We start from the raw sequence: 16,982 nt of genomic DNA on the forward strand, positions 1-16,982 counted from the left end.
AACGGACGCGGGCGTGTACATACGTCGGTATGCATATGCATATAAACGTTCGTATGAACGATCAAATGATGTCATCAAGTTTCTGCAATATTTGCAATCTACACAAATCTGTCTAATAACAAAACAATAATTGTCATTATTAAGAATAACATTTCGAGTCGACAGTTTTACACGATACTACGTTACTGCATTCTTATAAATTACACGAATATTAATCATTATAAACATCAATGAACGTCAATGTGACATAAATAGATAGAATGATAAATAGAAAATCATTGATAGATTGATTTAAAATATCGAATAATTCGATATTTTAAAGGAACAATCGCACTGTCAAGAGGCACGCTTATTATTGGAGCGCATCTTTCTAGAATACATCATGCGTACACGACAGGCGCAACGACACCGCCAAGTGCATCTGTAATGCGTGTCACATAATGACACGCACCAATACGGGTGCGTTAAGCACGGCATATCGCGCGTTTCGCCGCTCACATATAAGCACGTCGTCGGCGCACGTCGTGAAAACTCCAGTTGTAGATTGCGTTAATGTGGATCGCGATCTCGTGTGCGTGTACCTCATACCTAGACCCGCGCTATCAGATTTTATCGTCCCCCGTGAAAGAATGAAAATTAACGAGCTGATTTAGGTCCCGTATTACGACACGTCGTGCTGAGAAAACGTCCGTGCGCCGTGCGTGCGTGCGTCGCCAAGCTTGTACTTGCTTGCGACGCGACAGCTTGAGACTTGCCGCGCGATCGGCTAAAAGAAATATACAAAGTACATCTGTGCGATACCGGCGGTACTCCAGTTAGCGCCTTCGCCTACGATATATTCCATGTGTGACTTCGTTTCACACCCGACTGAGAAAGTTTCAGACGATGTTCCTAGTAATTTGCAGATAATAAATTATCTTCATGATCGGTCTCTACACACTCGAAACGTTTCTATCGGAAAGTGATCGATCAACATTATACGATTGCACATTTCAACACACGCGATTAAAACTGAGGGTACGATTCGCACGCCTGTTTATGTTTGTTGAAATCTGGATCCAGCTGGATCCGCAAAAGAATGACCGTTGCAAAATCACGCGGCACCTGCTTACGACTCGGCTAATTCTCAAATAACACGTTAGTGGTCTCGGGAAGTGCACCCTTCCTAGCGAAGGGCCTTCGTTGGGTGTTCTCGAGACAAATCAGCGAGCTGATTTCCACTGGATGCATCAAGATTAAGCCAAAAAAGTCTTTAGTTCTCGTGAAAAAAAATTCCTAATAACTATCCGTTAAGTAGAAAGAAACGTCTCATTAGTTGTAATTCAGAAGTTTCGAGAGGAACGGCATCGCTTATTACGACGGCAGATGTTTTGCGCGACTACGAGAAACGAAACGTCTACATCGTTTTTATCGAGTTTTCGATCATCGACTGCTACCTGCTGCTATTGCGGTCAGTGGCGGTAAACGCCGGCGAGTGTTCGTTTAATTTTATCGCCTAGCCTATTGCCTTTTTTTACTACCGCGCCGTCGTGTAGAATCTACGGGACTCGGACAGGCGAATTCTTACCGCAATTCCGGGTCCGGAATCCTTGTACAGCTTGTAAAATTGAACATTGACACCCCTACGCGTTCACGCGCGCGCACATAGATAATGGAACGCGGGTTAACGAGATTCCGCGCCTCGTAAATCGAATCCTTATCGATCGACACGTGGGGCACAGCTTTCGATAATCAACGCGGATCTGTTAAATCAAGCGGCGTACCGTTACGCAAAAGTTAACTGTCACATTCGTGACATTCGTAGCATTTCCATTAATTCTTCCTGAGCGATTTTTCTCAAGTATAAATAGAAAATTGTTCTCAGAGCCAAGAAGTATTGCAGGAAAAGTTTGAGGAAATTTTACGCGATGAATGTTCAGAACAAAATTGCTCAGAAACAAATATAAGAATTACAAAATCTTTCATTCTACAGTTTCTTTCTAATATCATGAGTTTTTGTTGCTATATACAATACTTAGGTTCCTTCTCAACTACATCATATCCATGTGCTTTCGATAAATAACCAGGATTTATCAGGAAAATTCCAAAAACCATTTACACATACATGTAATTTACGTAATTTTACGTATTTTCAACATTCGAATAAAAGATGTGCATCAAGATTTCTTCTTTTCATTGCAATTTCTATTCCAGGTCTATCGAATGTCAGAAAGCTCGGTCATGACCATGCGTAAGAAATAAGATTTTTCAAACTTATGTATAAAAAATGTACACACTTGGAGGAATAAGCCACCGTATTCGGGAACTCGTGGATGACAGTGGCTCTAGTATCTCGATGCCCGGTCTCATTCTCTCCTTGTCTCATTCCCTCATTCCTTCTCTCTGTACGCTACTGTTCGCCTCGGGATCGCGTTGGTTTATCGCATCGTCTAATCCTCCCGTTCGAAAACTCGGCAAGACGATAATGATAATGAAAAGAGTGGTCGTACGCGATGCGCGTGTAACCAGTGCCACGACAACGTCGGTTGTCGGATTGGAAAGCTAGAACGACAATCGTACACATACACTACATGCGTACACGCGCATTACACGTACGGGCACATTCATTGCGGACACACACGTACACATATACGATGCGCATATCGCTCGCGCGCGGACTTCGCGTCTTTTACTGCCCGCACTAAAACTGACATTCGCACGCATTCGTTGCACCGGCGCGGTAATGAGGGACGTAGTTGGAGCTATTACGCGATGACGTGTAAATAGCGGCATAGCCGGTGCACAATGCTCGCCGGAGAACGGCTCGTGTTGGTTTTATCTGCTTCGACGAGGGAGGGACGCGTATATCGCGGCAACGGCGGCGACGCCGGCCAGGTACGTAGAAGGGCAGGCGCAATTCGCGGCGAGTTGTATGTACTAACGCGCAGTTACGCGTACAACCTATTGTATCGCGGCGAGCGATATAAATCGCAGGTGAAAAATCGCCTTGACAAAGGATCCGGCGTAACGTCCGTCCGTCCCCGGAAAAAATCGCGGGACAAAGGAGCGCGCACGACGATATCGCGCGCGATAACGACTACGGCGGGTCTCATACGTGTCATTAATCAGCGAAATTAGTCATCCGGACTCAGTAGTAAACCGGTGGCGACATTCTTTCATCCCGCCGCCTTTCTTTATTTCATTGTATGCAGGCATAAGTAGTAGCGAGCGTTTCTGGTTTCCGCTTGTACGCGTGGTCTCTATAGCGATATTATTCGCAAATAAGAGAAACGTCTTAATCCCTGCATATCGTGAATGTATAGTCTTTAAAAAGACGTATAACTTAGTTTTCGGTTTTAAGATATCCAGGACTTGACAGGCTCTTTTCATTTATTCAATATAATAAATTATTCAGGTCCATAAAGTGCACGAAATTAAGGGTACAATACAAAATATATGTTCCCCTACACTGAATAAACGCTATTATAACTGTGGCAAGTAACTCGCGACGGGAAATAAATTACAGTGATTAATGTGCGGCTTGTAGTGAAATATTCGCATTCAATGATACAAGATGAATAGCAGTGTATTTCACTAAGGTAATCTGTCCTTGATAAAATAAAATATATTTATCTACTATACTATCACGAAATTTTCTTTCGAATTTTTAACACATATGAATTTATTCATGCATAATTATATATGCGATAAAATACTAATAAAAAAAAACTGAATTTATAGAAATCCATGTGATGACTAACAGAATATTCTATTGGAGATAACTTTCACAAATATAAAAATAACGTTTTTATGAAGCAATAGACGTTAGATTTAATAAATTTGCTCTTTTATATTATTGCGAATAAATAATAGTTCGAAATTGTGACAAAAGTTTATCGTAAAAGATGATTGTTCTGGATTTATACATGTTTACATGCATTAGCCAAAAGATATAAATTATGCTTATATATGCTACAAGGAATCTGTTGTCGCTTTAATATGAATCTATAATAGCGAAATATTAGTTGAAAAATAAATAGAATTTTTAACATAGGTGTAGCTGAAGCCTACCGTTTGAAAGGACGACACGAAGACGCGATATTGAACGGTAGCCGTCAGCGTGCGATCCTATTAGCCCGCATTGTATGCTAATGAGAGCTTGTCGCCTGTGATCCGTGCTTATATCGCGTTATATCGTCGACAGCGGTTCTCAGCGAATCGTGCTTTTCCGTGCCACCGCGATAATTTATCGTCTTATCGCCTTCTCGTCGTACATCCATCGTTCCTCGATCCCAAAGTGTCGGAACGATCTGAAACTTGAGCGCGACACCTCCGACGTTCTGTTTAGCCTGACCCGATAATCGGAGACAATTAATACTTAGATTGCCCAACTAATTTCAAGCTCGTGATAATATTAATTTTGTTTCTTACATTAATATTACATAAGCGATACTTTATTTTCATTCAATATCTCCATAAATAGTTAAAAAATCATTCCTGCTTAAATTATTAAAACCATCATCCATATATGGATGATGGGACAGTCTAACAAGTGTTAAGATTGCAATTATAATATGTACATTGGGCTGCGCGCAAAATTACTGCTCTCAGGGGGCGGGGATAAGAACTATTACTACGTTATTATGGTCGAATTATGGTCAATTTAATGCCCTAATACGTTTCGTCGATGGGTAGGAAAAGAAAGTTCCGGTAGCAAAAAATAGTGCTCAAAGGGTTATATGAAATTGCTCGCAACTTTAGTGAAAAGTTCAGTCGATAAACACAAAAAACAAGGGGACGTAGCAGCGATGAAAAGGGTCGCTCATGGATTGATGAACAAATTTGCGGCCTAATCTAATTTCTTTTTTGATGTACACGTTTTCAGTCTTACGCGCTAAAACGATATTATCTAATCGCTAGCTCGTATCATACATGTCAAAATACCAAAATGTTTCTCATGAATATTACGATAATCACCATTACAACAGAAAAAAATTATTCCTTTCGTAATGTCTGAACGTTACGTGCGGTTTACTAATCGAGATATATTGGGTTATAATAAAAATTCGTAGCATGTATTTAATAAAATTCCAAGAAAATTATTATATTATTATGTGTATAGATATTTATTCATACATATATGCGCTGTTTTGTTCCACTACTATTTATTATTTTTGCGGTAGCTGATTCCTTCCTTCCAGAACTTTTTACGTTTTTCATAATAAAAATTAAACAATGCTACGAAATTTTGTTACAACCCAATATAATGCGAACATCATGATTCATACAGCAAGTTCATACAAGTTCGGCAATCCTGTTTCACTTATTGTTACGCGTACAATATGTTTGATGTAAGCAATTTTGAGCAGCCCTGAAGCATAGTTGGAACATAATATACAGCCGATGAGGGCAAACTGTGGTTTAATGGCCGCGTAAATTTTTATGCGCCATTAAGACGATCATGAAAATGACCGCGCACGCATACGCACTTCTGCCTGCCTTCTACAGATGAGGCAGAAAGGAACGAGCTTCTTAAGAAACGCAGAATAAAGCTTTGGCGCAATGAATTTTTCTGCAGACGGCTGAAACGAGTGTAATTAACGTTATGACTGTTGTTGGTGGTTATCCAACTGCGAGCCGCGGTTCATCTCGGAACCGCCCGGCTGGCCTCTGAGCTCTGGTATGTGTGTACATGTGCACACGGGCACATAATTCATACATATATATGCGCACGGACTTACATAAGCATATGATGACGTTCTACACAAATGCTGAATTAGATATCAACAATTAAACGAGAATGAAAGTACAGAGACGTAAAAACATTAGATACACATCGAGAATTATGTTCAATTCCACATCGAGGCAAATAATTACCGCCCATAACGCTTAGCAGTCCCATAACTCAACACAATCTCGTTACGTCAACTTTATATGCAAGAATTTTCCGTTCGCGTTTCTTATGAAGGCGTCTCAAATATAAAGTGTACGATAAACATGAAATGTATCTTCCTCTGCTGTTTCATTTCCAATTAATATCTTATTTTTAAGATTTGTTCTAACCATTTGTTAACAATCATTTGCTGTTAATTTATTCCCTACGTAACGTGATATTTTTTCAATAAATGAATTCATAAGTGTCAAATCAAATCAAGTTTATTACTTTCAGCTTTCGGCAAGAAAGGGATTTGGTTTGCAATCAAATCCTTATTACACTCAATCACCCACACTTTCCCTACTTTCCTAATCTACATTATTCGCGATCGGAGCCTTTAACTATTTTTCTTATCTACTAAAGCCACTAAATCCACTTAATTTATATAATTTATTCAGTTCACATTTTACATAAGTGAATTCACATAAGTAAAAAGTTTTACAACAGATGTATAAGGTAAAACTGCACGACACGTTTTATTAAAACTAACAAATTTCTAAGGTATTAAATGAAACATTGTCGACATTCTGCGCGTGTATCAAACTTGACACGGCCACCCAAACAGATCGATGTGATACGACATTTCGATCGATACGCGATAAGCAGCAGCTAAATTATACCCATATATAAAGAAACATAAAGATCTCGCGGTGAAGGAGTTGGAACGTACATTCCATCTCGAGGACGGGATCAGGGATCAGTCTAGGCGTCGTCGACGCGACTGGCAGCCGAGATACGAGCAGTGCACGCGCGCGCGTCGACATAATTATGCTACACGCCGTCAGGTAGATGAAGCCGATACGAACGCGGGGGCCGTTTAAGCGCCTCCGAGAGCATAAATAATCCTATTAAACGTGTCACTGGCTGTGTCAACAATCTGACAGGCGGCAGGCTATCTCGGCCGCTGCGTCGCGTCGCGCCGCTCGTTAGGTGTACGTGTAGGTATCGTGCGTATAATACACGCGTTTACACGTGGATCGGGTTCACAATCGCCTATACGGGAAGTCAATGTCAGGAAGCCGCGGAAATGATTTCATCGGCAACGGGAGCGACGTCGCTCAGGGTGCACGGACATTATGCAACGCTCCATGTTACTCCACGTGTACTCTACTCACTCGGATCCGTGCGTGCATATTTGTCCGCTCGTAAAAAGTCGCGATAAAATTCACGCTGCGAGCGCACGCCGGAGACGAACAAAGATGAAGAGAAATAGAGAGTGACGGAGGGAAAAAGAGAGAGAGAAGTCCAATCGAAATCGATGGCATCTCGAGTGGCGAGGTGGCCGATCTCTCACTAGAAATTGAAGACGTCCGTTTACAGTTAAGAATCGCGGCTCGCTACCACCTGTTTGTCTGTTCGGCTGTTCCGCAAGCCACTCCACGGCTTGCCGACTCAATGTGTGAGTAAATAAGGAGTACGCGACGTGGAGCACGACGCGCGTAGCTCGAGTGTCGTCGAGGAGACCGGACGTCATGTGCAAGGTGTCACTGAGTGATTTTTCGCTTCTTCTAGAGATTATTCGAGCTATTTGCAGTCAACGTCCTTAACAGGGAACTATCGATGGTTTGTCATTTGCCAGCGAATGAGAATGTACAGTTTTACGGGCCGTGAATCGAACCTCAGAGGTATAACTGCGTGACGTTTTCTCTTTCTTTGTTCAATCGTAAGCGGATCTGCTTTCGTAAGATTTCAATTCAGGGCGTAGTCGTCACAATTCGTAACAAAGATAAATTCTGCACGTTGCCGAGATGCAAAACATCAAAATTCGAGTTTCAACGACATTGCTCAATATTCTTATTCCGCTATAAAACCATGGTGCAATGTGCAAAAGGTATGATGTCTGATTCCGAGTTTTACGTCGCTGTTGTGAAGCATTCTCCTTGCATTCTCCATATAAATCTAAACTAGAAACCTGATGGATACATTTAACGTTAAACGCGCGGTGGGAACATGGACCATTGACAGAGCCGGAAGATTTGGCAGATAAGAGAATTTCTCCAGGACCGTGAGCGATACTACATCGTTGTTGGGCTGCCATTGCCTAATTAGGAGCTACGCAAACGACTCACGGGCAATTTCTCGCGCGTGGTTCTAATCCCGAGAAAAAAGTACGTCCGACATAAACCCCAGTCGGAGAGGTCATGGCAATTAGGCCAAAGCACTCCTGCTGCTTGATAGTTCAAACCGTTAACGAATTAGGAAACATTTTTTCCCTTTACACTCGTGCTTAGTCACACATGCAAATCATGCGGATAAATTAACGGATAAATATACGTAAATGCATTTGTGGCAGAATTCGTGATGATTATAGTTTTAAACAGTTGCAAAGTCCATTTCGATTGTAGCGTTTGAGTTGACCAATTTAATTACATTTTAGAAAAACATAATTCTGTCATATATTGGACTCCAAATCTAAATAAAGATTGTTTATTGAACACGATGTGAAAACAACGTATGCATATATATATACATACATATATATGTTTTCAAAATTCAGCATTGTCTCGTAGCTTAACTAGCTTTAGAATCCGAAAGATGAGGGCAAAGATTTACGTCTAACGAGGCACGCTTTTCACACGAGACCGAAAAGATCGTTAAGATCTATCTTAAGCGATATCGGTCACTGTAAATTTAATTAAGATCACAGCCTGAATAAGAAGCTTCAGAGCGCACGATTGCACAGAGTTAACGGGAGGGAAAAAGTAATTGTATGCGCCAGAAGGATCGAGGAGATGCGCTATCTCGGTAAGATATGAAGGCGACGTGCGTCCCGTCGATATCGCGTCGATCCCAAGGTAGAAAAAGAAGAGAGAAGAGAATGAAAGAGAGAGTTGGAGTCAGAGAGTTTGAGAGAGAGATAAGAAGACATAGAAAAGAAGCCGAAGGAGTAGGAGGTAGAGGAGAGAGCACTAACTATTCCTTGGTGCCGCGGAACTCTCACGTTAGGCGCGATTAACAGTACTTCTCGTGGACCATAACTTTCCGGACGCGCTTCGACGAGGCTTTGTCGCCGGGACTACAGTGGTCGGTGGCGAGCCCCTCGTAAACCTGACAATTATACGAAGCCATGTGTACCCGAGCGCCGAGAGTCGCAAATGAAATAACTACGAGCGACTAATAACACCGCGTCTGCCGCCTTTCCTACTCCGTTTCCCCTCTCCTCCCGCATCCAGCCGTTCACTGCAGGGAAACGTTATTCCCCGGGTTGCATCGCTGCGGGTAAACCGAATTAGGAACGTGCGACCGCAAATTAAGACGCGCTTCATGCATGTATTGTGGATGCATGTGCACAGACACGCGAGGATTCGCATTTCTCGGGTGAAGGAGCGAACCACCTCCGCGATATCATTAAACGTTTATCAGCGAAGCCAGGAATTTTGAGTGCATGTGCGAAGAATTGTTCTTATTATCCCGATCGATACGCGAATAATTGTGCTGTGAATTTTGCCATTACCTTGCCAAAAGTATGAGACAGTATTTTTAACATTATTCATATTCATTATCCGGAGATGTAAAAAATGAGAGAAAATTCAACATTATAATTTCTATCGTAACATATTCATTTCCTATTATCCTGCTTGTTAAATAAATGTAAATCAAGGAAGAGATCATTGTACTCTACGAGATATAGTATTTGATTATCAATTCTGATTCTCAAGCTCTCAATTACATGCTGTACGAGTTATTAATACACTTCCACCTGCTTACATCGCGATAAACACGCTGAAAACCGCGCCTGCATAACTGCGCTTTTATCGCTCGTGGATCATTCAGGACAAATTAATGCACGCGCTAATACGGATACGCATGATTGAGTGACCATTCCAGAGTATCTTTCTCTCTCTCTCTCTCTCTCGATCTCTCTCTCTCGAAGTCAGGTTTACATAACGAGTTTCGGTGAACATCAGATTAGATGAGAAATGATTTTCAGTTGCAATCGTCGGGAAATTCGTGTTGCACAAAGTTGTAAAATTTTTGAATATACCCTGAGTCTTCGATTGATTATGACAATACGAGAGATAAAATGTATATCGTGATGATACATGGCGGAAAATAGTTGCTGCAGTTTCGCACATCTCTCCACCGTTTATTACTAATCATCGCGTGCGAGCACACTTGTAACGAGCGCTATGGAGGTAGCATTCGGTTATCATCGATCACATTTTTAGTATATACATACACACACACACAGCGTTGATTATTAATATTCACTTTATACGCACGCTGGCTACGTTTATTGCGGTCTCTGCGCATTTTCCCTCACTCTCTCCCTATTTCGCTCTTTCTCTCGAAGCATAACTAGACATTAATAATCTAATAATGTTATATAATATTTAAGACGCCTTCAGCAATTATCCGTTAATAATTCTACTTATCGCAACAAATTTTCTTTGCACACGAGTAGCTACAAATTCTCTCTCTCGTGTTCGGCTAAAGATAGCAGGATTCATCTATCTCGTGTTAATAACTCATAACGGACGAGAATACATAGAAATGGATGGACACTTGGTTCACCGAGGAGGGCATTTGAAGTGTGAAACTTGGCGAAAGATGACGACAATAACGACGACGACGATAGTGGAGACGACGAAACGGTCATGTCATTCGCAAGTTGCATTCCTACACGACGAACGAATGGGGGAGGATGAACGTAGATAGAAGGTAAAAGATCGATAGAAGTTCGTCGACTCCGCGACTGACCGAGCTCGTACTCGATGCCAATAAGTTAGTTCGTAACTTTCTCAAGTACGGAAGCCCCAACCCGCCGTAGTATCGAGAAATCCGGATTTGCATAATCGTAAATAGTCAAGCGCCAATAAATCCGCGGTGAAATAAAATGGCGCTCCGGAAGAATATACTATAATACATGTCTCGGAATATTGACGCGTACGTAGCATTGTATCTCGCCAAGTTCGGGACGAGACATTCTTCATTGCCTTCTCTTTCGAATCGATCAACAATAACAACTAGCAAGGCAACGCTAGCGAGGAACAGTATTGTGTTTACTTCCTGCTAACATTCGCATATCGCATGTAAACATTTGCGTCATTGGACAACAGCAAGAATCCAAATTTCTATTATTGAGATGATTATTCTGTTGTTCGCGTATAAACAGCTCGCGTGTAAATAAACGCATGCTTAAATTCGTGTTACTCACCAAAGCTTCCTATGAAGAGGCTTTCCCGGAAATCGTTGCAACTTGTTCGGTCAATTTGAGCGACGCCTATCACAGCCTTGCCACTACTCCGCGATTGGCCAGCGTGCACACTCCGAATAAAAATGACGAGCACTATGCGAGTCCGAAAATCCCGAGAGCAGGCATTCCCGAGGATCACGCGAGGCACAACGAGACACGATTGTCGCCAAACAGTGCGTAAATCCGCTCGTGGTCAAACGCCGGCGACACGTTAAGTCCGCGAACGTCCGTGTAATTGCTGACGCGGGCGAAGTTTGTGCTGTCCGAACTGCCCTGCGGTCCGCGAAACTCTCCGCCGAAAATCAACGACGCGACACGACGCGACACGATGCAATGCGCGGCAACTTCACTCCGTATCTTCACGCGAACTGTTTGAAAATTTTCAAACGACCTGCTAACGGTAATATGGCTGACAGGTGGCGATTGAGACGAGTGTGGCATGCATTCCGTGTCGTTCCGTAGGTGACGACGAGAAAGAAACGCCGTCACTGCGAGATGAACCGTTCGAACTGTTTTTTCGCGCCGTCTCACGCCGTCTCGGGATGCGCTCCTATCCTCGTGCGACGCGCTAATCGATGTTCCGCTCGATGTCTCGCTGATCTGCATGCCGGCGAATCGCGCGCCATGATTGCATAGTCAACACACTCCGAATATCACTCTATCCGACGGGTGTAAGCCGATCCGCGGTGTCCGATCGCGTTGTCGCCGGCGACATTCGCGCGACGTCGTCGTCGTCGGTGCTGTTCCCAGGTCGATGCACGGCCGTTCTTCTCGCACTGGGGAGGGGGCGTGGTGCGAGGAACCGTTGCGAACTGTTCCACTCGCGGTGTCGCCACGGCAGCTACTGCGGCGACGTTCACGCGCAACGCTAACTTCACGACGCTACACGTTCACGTCGATGCGGCGATCGGCACCACTGACCACCAAACGGATCATCTCGTCGCGGACGACTCCACTCGCCGGCGATTGCTCGCACACGGTACGCAGTCGTTGTTATTATTTATTGCAAGCTGCCGGCAGCGCGACGGCATGACTGGACACGCGGTTCGGTCCAGCTGTACGACGGTGAGTAGACAACGGCACGGAAAACGTCCTCTAACCGTCGTCGGCGCGCCCGTACTGCCTCGACAGACACACGGACGACGCGACGTTCACCGGGTGGGCACGGAGTGGCACGACGGCTGGACGACGGGCGACGATGTGCGGCGACGTACGACGATGACGCGCGAACAGAGAAACGACGTCGCGCGGACGGAGCCGCTGGTGGCCGACTACCGCCGACGGACGGATAGACGGATGGGCGAGCGGGCGGGTGCGCGCTCGTTTGTTCGCTCGCTCGCTCGGTCCGAACGATCAGCTGATCGCCACGCGCGCTGCTACGGTAACCGACGTCAGCGGTTGGTCCCGCTTGCTCCAGCAACTCCAGGGTTGCACATGCAGCGACTCATTTTCAGAGGGTTGTCCGTGAACATCGGCATACGAGGTCGTGCTCGCACCCACGTGTAGAACGCAGAATTCTCTCTTTCTCTTTTTCTTAGAGTACGTATCGCGCACGTGCGACACTATCGTAGCGCCGAGTGGCAGTCCCGTGTGCGCGTATGCACGTGGGCGCGCGCATCACGCGCCAGATTTCATTCACCCTCGCGACGAGGCTAAAGCGCGCAATGCGGAGACAGAGATCCTTCACCTAGTTTGCGATTTTTTTCTTTCTTTCTTTCTTTGTTGCTTGAAGCGTCAATTCACGCGTGAGGACTGGCGGAGAGAAACACGCGAGAGAAGACAGACAGAGAGAGAGAAAGAGAGACAGGAGAATTAGATTGAGCGACAGAGAAAAAGGGGGAGAGAGACGGCGCGATTGTTATCGTAGACTGAACCTAAGCACCTAAGCGCGACTCGTCGTCACACGACTTGAACGACAACGAGCGACGGCCGAGCGTGACAGGAAGCAAAATCACGAGGCGAACGTGGTGGTGGCGCGAGCGACAACGTACACCATCCGCTCGTGTCGGCAGCCGGGCGTGCACTGCCTTGCCGAGTCGTCGGTTGGTTCTCCATCCTCGACTTCGGCTAGCTGGCTGGCTCGCTTGTTCGTTCGCTCGCTCGCTCGCTTGCGGCCTCCGCGCGTCGACCGCAGTCGCCACTCGCCCGTATCGCGCGCATTGTGATGACTGATCGGCTCGATGCGGTAATCCCATGGTAAAATGATGATCGATGAGATGATATTTATTGAAATCGATTACTTTTTTGCAGATTTAAATGCTGCGAGGTTGAATCAAGGGTTGAACTCGTTCGAAACGTCCGAGAAATATCGAATTAAATATCGGGAAACTGATTAAGAAATGATTTCAGTTTTTAATGACTACTTTTCGAATACATTGCGAGAAAATTATACAGAACAGGGTATAACACTTGTCTTTCCTACAGAATGTAAAACAAAATTGTTATTTATATTTCTTTTTCATACATACAAATTTAAATAAATCTCTTGATCTCTCTCTTTCTCTCTAAGCACTGTTTACTTTTTTTGAGAAAAGAGTACTGAACGTCAGTTTCCATTAGCTTTTTTCGTTGGAAAATGTGAGCATTGCCGCAGTTATATCTTTCTAACAGGGTTTAGACGCACTGCGGCATCTTTATGAGAATGTTGCTACGAATCTTGTTCTGGCATACGTTCCGTAAAAGTTTTTGCGGCCAGCGCGAATTTATCGGCTTGTAATAAATCTAAACTTTTCGACTGAAATCACTTTGGTCGAGAATGGTTGAATATCGCATTGATTCACTGCCCATCTTCCATCAGCGCTTTACGGAAATGGAGCGATGCGATAACGTCAATGGCTATCCGTAATGCAACGGTTCCTTTTTCACTATTTTAATCGCATGAGAGGGATACAACATAATGTCATTAAATGAAATAATCTAAAGCTATATATACATATACTATGAATGAAGGAAAGAGCGTATCTGCAACTGACGAGCGAAAAGATTAATTCAAGTCGCAAATCAGTCGATCTCCCGTCATATGCTATAATAAAGGGGGCTATAATGGAGAAGGGGGATCTGCTTAACCATGGTTCGCGTTAATCGACATCGGTGAAACTTGTCGTAACCCGTAATACATACCGCATATGGAGCATTATTCAAAAGACGATTTAATTCAAAATAACGCGAGGTCGAACGGAGAGAATCGTTGATCGCGGGACAGAGAGAGAATCCGCGAATGAATGGCCGCAGGTCGCGGATGTGGGTGTTGCTATTCGAGTACTTCCAAGTGGGATCAATCCGGCGACTTTTTTTCTTATGGTGTGTGACCGAGATGTAGACAAATCAATGGCCACGCCTTTGGGAACCGCGCTGTTGCTAGCCGAAGACAAAGACGCCCACGTGCAAATTGTATCTCCAGCTCGATCCAAAAAATCCTCTAGGAAACTATCTCCGATAATTGCCGTTCCGAGAAACTAAAAGTATGACCGGCTCGCGCCATGTTCTGTTCCTCTCTCGTGCTTTCTCGCGCAGGATTGTACGTATTGTTAGTCATCGCGCGGCCTGAATTCTTTCCTGCTTGCTTACATAAAGATGCATCAGACAATCCCTTCGGTATCACGCCTCAATTCGCCATTACGGTCGCTCTTGTTTCTGCATCTATAATCATTATTCCAGTTTAACGTAACTATGATATTATTATATAATAAAGTATGCTTGAGCAATTATAAAAACAGACCGACTCCTTTTGATAAAATTGCATGTTTCTGCGAAATACATTTGATCTTTAGAAAAATATGGAAAGGAGTAATAAAGCACGTATTTGAGAACAGTATAAGAGCTATTATTTGTAAATCTTTTAATTAATTAATGTATCATTTGTGTGTATACTAATATATATATTAGCGACATGGAAATTGTATTACATTGACACGAAAATTGATTCATTTTTTGCACAAATCTGAATCATTATAATATCCATCTGAAAACTGCATACATTTTTGTGTATTCAATACATAAAAACTACATTGTAACACAAAAAATCAACAACATCAATATTTAAATTTCAAATTATTTAAATTTAGATATTGGTATTGATTAAAGGAATGGAAAATTTCAAAATTTTATATATTGTGTTTGTACGTTGTATCCAGAATTCCAATATTCACGACCTGCAGAACACCGTTCTTGCAGCGCAGCAGCGAATCCATTAGATGCGTGAGAATGTCCATAAACCAGCGGTTGTCGTGTGAACTACAGCATCATGCGCCAGAGAGAATAGCCTGCAGTGATGCACACATTCGTGTATGCGATCGTGACACACCGATTCGTGGGTGGACCGAATATAACCGGTAAGTGAGCGAATTTTTGCATTGTTCCGCTGCGAATCTCGTCTTGCTCGCGCGTGATGAGACGAGAGCGTGTCGACCGGCATTAAAATTACCGTAAACGTGTGACTCGCGTAACGTGCCCACGCTAAACGACGTAGTAACGATTCGTGAGAATTTTAAGCGTTTCTCTATGCGTATATTCGTGACTACTTGCGATCAAAACCTGCAATTTTCTCTATATCGATGTCGAATCAATTTATTATATTTCTCTCGTATTCAGATATTATGTATTTAATACAGATAGATGTTGATAATATATTTACTGCCTGTTATTTCTTTGTTCTCTTACATCTTTGCTAATATTTTGTTACACAAATTTGATGTGACAGGAAACACACACAGTTCACAATTCCATAGTTGCATTAAAATTTATAAATATTTAATCTAGAAAATAACACAAACAAAAATAAAGATATTCTTCATAAAATAATATTATAAAATATCATTAAATTATTGTGATAATCCTACAAAAAGTAACATCTAAATGCAACAGAAAGAGTATGTTATTCCTATGCTGCCACCTGTCCGATGCAAAGTGATCCTTATTAGTGTAACAGGTAAACTAATACTAAATAAAGGCATCTGCATTATCATATCTATTAAAGAATAAATATTTTAATCATGTTATATCACATGCATAATACATTATTACAGAAAAATTTTATGATTAATACTGTTAAGGGGGTCCTGGAGTGCCTGGCGAACTCCATTGCGAAAACGCTATCATTTAACGTTGGAACTAACAAAGAAGTAATTGACATTACCGACATCGTTGATTATCGACATTGGGAAGACGTGATAATTATTTATAATGATATATTGTAAATAAATATTACTTCTTTGTTAGTTTCATGTAAATAATGACGCTTTCGCAACGGAGTTCGCCAGGCACTTCAGGATCCCCTTAGGCTGCGTTCAGATTTCTTACCCGGGTGCACCTGCTGCATTGGAGTGAGAAAGATAGAAAAGTGAGATTAAGAGAGAGGGAGAGCACTCGGGTAGAGAATCTGAACAGAGCCTTAAATGTATATAGTGGATCCAAAAGTAACTAAAGAATTTTACATGGCCGATCGTTGATATAAGAGCAATTCAATAATAACTATGTAAACCATTTATCTTCTGAACTTTATCAACTGCACATGTTTTACCTGAAAATGTTAGTACGCAAAACAATTTGAAAAACTGTACTTTCTCATAAAATTAGGCATCTTTTATATTATTTCAGTATTATTGATCAAGCAGAGAGAAAGAAAATATTATATTGCTATTTACTTATCACAGATATAGATCGGATAATGAACTATAAAGATATAGTGTCATTATTTAAAACTTTTAAGTTTTGCAACATTTTATAGTTTGTATAGATTTATCTCGTTACCGTTGCTCTGTAATAATTTGTTATTTAAAATTAGAAGAAACTATAAAAATAGTTATATCATATCGAAAAAAGCGAACATGATGCTTCATAAAATTTTACTTTTAATGGATTTTTACGTTTATT

The 16,982-nt window shown here is 42.5% G+C and overlaps 1 protein-coding gene across 1 annotated transcript in view; it reads right to left on the bottom strand.

The window, feature by feature from the left end:
• LOC105279682 (zinc finger and SCAN domain-containing protein 26) overlaps positions 1–13,136 on the bottom strand; it is a 325,080-nt gene extending 311,944 nt beyond the window's left edge. Inside the window, exon 1 of the mRNA XM_011339603.2 lies at positions 11,073–13,136. The gene's annotated coding sequence lies outside the window, so the exon portion shown is untranslated. The remainder of the gene's footprint in view (positions 1–11,072) is intronic.
• Positions 13,137–16,982: the final 3,846 nt, after the last annotated feature.

The sequence above is a fragment of the Ooceraea biroi genome, chromosome 8 (genome assembly GCF_003672135.1).
Source record: "Ooceraea biroi isolate clonal line C1 chromosome 8, Obir_v5.4, whole genome shotgun sequence".
Classification (NCBI taxonomy): domain Eukaryota; kingdom Metazoa; phylum Arthropoda; class Insecta; order Hymenoptera; family Formicidae; genus Ooceraea; species Ooceraea biroi.